The sequence below is a fragment of the Eumetopias jubatus genome, unplaced genomic scaffold (assembly GCF_037043125.1).
Source record: "Eumetopias jubatus isolate StellerSeaLion01/CBP00866 unplaced genomic scaffold, mEumJub1_p1.0 scaffold_36, whole genome shotgun sequence".
NCBI classification, from domain to species: Eukaryota; Metazoa; Chordata; class Mammalia; order Carnivora; family Otariidae; genus Eumetopias; species Eumetopias jubatus.
Window position 1 is genome coordinate 1018522 of NW_028274842.1, and position 5991 is coordinate 1024512.

The 5991-nt window shown below is 54.8% G+C and overlaps 1 pseudogene; it reads left to right on the forward strand.

The window, feature by feature from the left end:
* The first annotated feature begins 1238 nt into the window (after window positions 1-1238).
* Window positions 1239-2523, forward strand: LOC148161937 (histo-blood group ABO system transferase 1 pseudogene; annotated as a pseudogene).
* Window positions 2524-5991: the final 3468 nt, after the last annotated feature.

Consider the following 5991-nt stretch of genomic DNA (forward strand, 5'->3'; position numbering starts at 1 on the left):
AGGAAGGGCCCAGGTTGCCTCAGAGTCGTCCTCCAGGTCCTGGAGAGCAGGGACTGAAATCACCAACCAGACCCTCACGGCCCAGGGTCCGCGGCCAGCGCCAGTTGCCCTGTCCCAACGCTGCCCGCACAGGCGGTGCTCATGCGTCCCCCTCTGGGCCGGGAGCGCAGCCCCGGGGCGAGGGCAGGTGCCGGGCTTGCATGAGGGAGCCCTTGCCGGCAGCGTCCTTGAGGGAAGGGGCCGTGAAACCACACTCACAACGACTGGGCCTGGCCTTTCCCCTGGTGACCTGATCCGGGCCTGCGGGTTGTGTGCCTGTCCCCTGTTTCAAGGCAGTGGCCGCCTTCCCCGTGTGAGCCCTTGACTAAGCTGCCAGGTGTGGGGCAGGCCCAGGGAAGTAGCCTCAGTGCCTGCTCAAAAAAACCAGACTCAGAGGGCTCACCACACTTGCTTGACGCTGGGGGAGCTGCTGTCCCCACGGTGGGGAGCAGGTAGACCCCTCACAGGGGGACCAGCTATGTGAGGGCTTTGGACTGAGGGAGGGGCGTATGTCGACCTGGATCCAGAAGCTTACCCCCTTGGATTCAAGGCTGGGGTCTTAGCAACCCCCCTCAACTCCCCGGGTCCTCTTTCCCCTTCCCTGTCCCCGGGCTGCACCTGATTCCCGGTCTGGGGGAGTTCAAGGTGACCCCCCCTAGGAATACCAGTGGTAGATTGAGGACCTTGTCAGCAAGAGGCCCCGTAGCCTTCACGGGGGGACCCTCCAGGGGGTGCAGCCCGCTGTGGGGACCAGCGACAGCCCACCCAAAGCAAGAGGGGCAGGTGGCTGGCCCTGCTTCTTCTAGCCGGTCTGTTGGGCAAAGGAACGAGGGCTGTGCCCAAAGGAGCTCCAGTCCTGGCAGGTGGGGAGGGGACCCGCAGGGGGGCGGCCAGGGGAGGGCACCTGCAGGGTTTGCCCGGGAGCTCAGCACGGGGCAGTGTCCCTGGCTCCAGCATGCTGACTGTGTGGCTGCATGGGTTTCCAGCCTCCCAAGCCTCGGGCTCCCGTTTGTAAGATGGGGTGCTGAGGGCCCCCATCTCTGGGAGCAGAAGGGAGGGAGGGCCCGCCGGTGGACTCTCTCAGGACAGGCCAGGAGGGTGGCTGTGGCTTAACGCAGCCCGGGGCGTGTCCCAGTGACGAAGGTGAACACGTGCACGGCCCCGAGCTCTGGGGTCCTGCCACCAGCCTCTGGCAGTGACTCTCCTCCCGCCCTATCCCCCGTCCCTGTAGCTACGTGGTCTTCCTGGAGCCGTTCCTGCAGCCGGCGGAGAAGCAGTTCACGGCGGGACACAGGGTCACCTACTATGTCTTCACCGACGGGCCGGCTGCTGGGCCCGAGTGCTGCTCCCGTAGGACCAGAGAGTGCTGGTTCCAGGTCCCCGGGGCTCCCTGCTGGCAGGATGTGCCCATGCACCGCATGGAGATCAGCAACTTCTCGCATTCGCTCTTCCTTCGCAAGGTGGACTACCTGGTGTCCGTGTAGTGGACATGAAGTTGAGCGACCACGTGGGCGTGGAGAGCCTGTCCCTCCTCTTAGGCACCCTGCACCCCGGTTTCTCCAGGGTGACCTTCTAGGACTTCAGCTACGAGCGCGGACAAGGTCCCAGGGGCACACCCCAGGGACCCGGGTGACTTTTACTACGCAGGAGGCTTTTCTGGGGGTTCGGTGCCGGAGGTTCCCCGACTGACCTCAGCCTGTCACCAGGCGATGGTGGTCGACTGGGCCAATGGGATCGAGGCCCTGTGGCATGACGAGAGCCACCTGAACAGGTATCTTCTCTACCACAAGCCCACCAAGGTCTGTCCCCAGAGTACCTGTGGGACCTGCAGCTGCTGGGCTGGCCCGGGGTCATGAAGAAGCTGAGGTTTGTGGCCGTGCGCAAGAGTCACCGGGACATCCGCAACTCGCATGGGGCTGACCCCGACTCTGTCAGGTGGTGCCATGCCGAGCGGAGCTATCAGAGCAGATTCCGACCTCTGTCCCCTCAAGGGAGTCTCTGGAGCCCGGCACTGCCCACATGGCCATGTTCAGAGCCCCTAGCGCCCCCGCTCTCAGGAGGTCTGCTTGGGGGCCCAAGTTCCTCTCTTTGTGGTCGGTGTGTTTGGATCACTTCTGGGTCATTTGTAGCTGTGAAGGGGTCCAACGTGTATGTCGGATGTTTTCGGTGTCAATGCTGCAAATAACTGGAACTGCACCACAGAAACCCACATTTCAATTTATATTTGAACACCTGCAGAGATGGAGACTCCCCTTCCTTGTACTTTTCTCATATTTATATTTCAGGGCTCCCTTCTGCTGTCTGTCCGTGTTGGCCCCATCCATCAACTTTGCTGACACCCTACTACTGATCGATGCAGCTCAGCACCAGAACGGCTCTGGTGGACGGCTGACTGCATGCGCGGTCATTTACCAGCGCTCACGCTATGACAGTTATCGGCCGACTACACCTCCTCTCCACTTCAGCAGCTCATTTCATCAATAACTTATCTCATGGCCTTTTCCCTTTTATCCAGAAGACAGCAAAACAGAAACATTAAATAAAACGTTTTCACAATATTTTAAACTACTTATTTATTAGTATTGATGGCGTAACTTTCAGTGTCCTGGGTGAAAGGGGTTTTAACTTTAAAGGAAGATACAGAAATCGTAAGGTGACTGGTAGAGGGAAAGAGGTGAACAGCCTTACAAATAAGCCCATGACTGCTCACAGGCTGTAGTCACCCAGTAAAGAGAGGGCCTAAAACTTCCACTGTGGTGGCTTCTAAGTTGCTTAGATTCAGAAGACAGAAGCAGAAGATGCTGGCTGAGTTTTCTGATATCTAATAGAACCTGTTAAAAATCACTTATCCAGGGGGGCCCGGGTGGCTCAGTAAGTGAAGCGTCCAACTCTCGATTTCAGCCTGGGTCACGATCTCAGGGTCATGACACTGAGTCCACGCTTGGCGTCTGCTTAGGACTCTCTCTCCCTCTGCGTCCCGCCCACCTTTTCTCTTCCTCTCTCTCCCTCCAAAACAAAACAATCACTTGTCCAAAAAGCAGCTGAAATGATATGGTTATTTAACCGTGACATTGTTCAAGTAATTTCAAATGGTTAAAATAAACTATTAGATATTTATAATTAAAACAACAAAAATAAAACTGGATAGTGATGGGGAGGTTGTACATACTGACAAATGTTTGAAAGAGATTTACTGATAGCTTCAAAAATGGAAATACAGACTTGAAGATTTGGCAGCAAACCAGCAGACACGGCCAACTTGTACCCCAGCTCACGGGGCGCGGCTGCACCCTTCCTCACCACGGGCTCACACACAGCTTCTCTTCCGGGTGCACTCCAAATCCACACAACACCTACGACACTGAGAACATTCTTCCAGGGACCCCTGACCTCAGTAAGTGTTTCGTCTAATGATCAGAGAAGCAAATGAGCAAAATCCGAAGGAGTAAAACAAGTTCTGGGAGACACATGTAGGACAGGGCTGACAAGTAACCCAGACTCAAGATTCTAAAGCAGAACCCACACTCGATCCTTTGGGGCACACCCAATGTCCTACTCTAGAAATGAGATGGAGCGGTTTCTGTGAGGGTGAGAGGGACGGGGATTCAGCTGGAAATGAAAAGCAGGTACCACCTGCAGTTCAGGGAAAGAAGACCCGTAGCATCCAGAACAGTCTCCTTTACAAAGCAGTATCCTAGCTCTGTGAGTGTAATTGTCTTTCCTGCCACGACGGGGATCCCTCTGAACCTCAAGGACCAAAGGACCACAATTACAGAGACCCCTGGGGGGTGGGCAGGAGGAGGGACAACGTGCTAGGGAGAGGAATTCGGGGACATGGGATTTAATACAAGTCTACTTCTCTGGGGCCTGGCTCCTTTAGAAAATACCTTCCAAAGATTGTTACGGGGAGATACTAACAGAACACTCCAAACTAAGAGGAAATAAATAGGGTATCTACTTTCTTGATTAGGAACTGTTCCACACTCCTCACAAAATATACAGAGACATACATGCATAATAAAAAGTCATTTCTCTCTGAACAAGAAAGTTACTAATATATACTGAGCATCTACTAAGTGCCAGTCCTGGCCTATATATATTTGAGGTCCTGTTGGACCGTCGGTAGGGAACAGGCCCCTATTTCAAGCTTAGAGGTGCACTGCCCTGAGGTCTCACCGGGACAGGCAGGATGAACGGCACAATGCCATCAGGAGGCCCATCTGACTTCAAACCCCTCTGCTGTACAATCACATAAAATTCACCAGAGTTGATGAGTGAACACTGAACTGTTACACAAACATCAAACATGTTGAGTGCTGGTTGTTGTTCAGACATGTTTCTTTTTTGTGACTTGGCTGACCTAATTCTGTGAAGTCCAATTACCCTGTAGCATGCACCACCCCTCTCCTGTCCCTGACCAGATTTGTATTCCTGGCTTTCTACGGGCTGCTCCTGGCCCCACACCAACTTCCTGTTGGTCAAAAGTGGTGTCTGAACTCACTGAGTCAGATTTTCACCCTTTACCACTGGATACATGTGGCTTAGAGGCTATTCTCCCCAACTGGGAAGTTGGTTCTTGATTCTGCCCCTAGTTCAGTCAGGAATGGACCAGCAGCTTGCAGGTGGTCTCTGTCCACGCTCCTGGGCCCACAGCCATGGTTCTGGCACACGTACAATCTTCTAGACCAACGGGGAGGCATGCGATTCTATTTCTAAGCTCAGCTTCACAGGAACTACCACTAGCCGTGCGCAGTACACCCAGAGACTGTGCTCAGGGCCCCTGAGACAAGCAAGGCTTTGGCTTTGCTGATGGATGTGTGTCCTGGAGGCCTTTTCAAGACCGTCTCACTCTGACCACTCCTGAGCAGAGCAGACTAGCACATGCACGCAGTGTAGAGTGTGATTCTGTGGGACTCCTTCAGGCTGAATCTTTCCCTGGTTCTGGCAATAAAGTTTCTCACTGGGCTGCTCTGTCCTTTGTTGGTACGTATCATGGATCCTCCCTTTGAACGACGGACCACCAAGCTCTCCGCTGTTTTCACCACCTCCCGTAGGCATGAACTGGAGCAAGGTCTGCAAAGGTCTGGGCCAAGACACGGGGAATGGAAGAGGACAGCACCCAGCCTTATCTGGAGGGGCCCCTGCTGGCTTCTAAGTGGGCGCTGGGTTAGGGGAGGAGTTGTGGCAGCCCTTCCGGCCCTACAAGCTAGCCGGTGGGGCTGACCAGCTGGGGCTCCATTACTCCCAGACTGTCAAAACGGGGCAGAGCTCCTGCCTCTGAGTGGAAGCTGGTGAGCAGAAGGGAGGCCCAGTCCACCAGGCCTGGGGAAGTGGGCAGCTAGTGGACACCCCTGCAGGGGGACGCCCTGGCCTTAGCCTGGCAGCAGCAGGGACATGGAGCCAGCCCCTGAATTCTTGGCTGCACTGGCAGGAGCAGAAGCTTCTTCCCCACGGAGGCAAATACCACAGAATCAGTTTGTTCTTACTGAGAGCATCTCTGAAGAATATTAATTAGTCTCAAAAGATACATAACTGAACACTTAGGGATTCTCTTCAATGAAAAGAAAAAAGTCCTCCAGTGCTTTTCAACTAGGGGTGATTTCCCCCCTGGGGGGGCACTTGGAAACTTGTGGAGACCCTGTTTGTTTTCAAACCCGCTGCTGGTATCTTGTGACCTGGGGCAGGAGTGCTGCTCAGCAGCCTACGGCAGGTAAGACCAACGGCCCCAGTGAAGAGCAACGTGGCCCAGAGTGTCAGCCGCGCTCTAGGAGAGGGTCCTGTTCCCGGGGCACAGCGGGAAGGGCCAGTCTTGGGCTGAACACCAGCCCTGCACCTCACTCACCGATGCTCCCTGCCAGTTACCTCGCCCCACTAAAGTTTCCATCTGCACGGGGGGAAAAAATCGGACTGACTTCAGACTTGCGTTGTAAAATTTAGAGGAAAATCTACTGA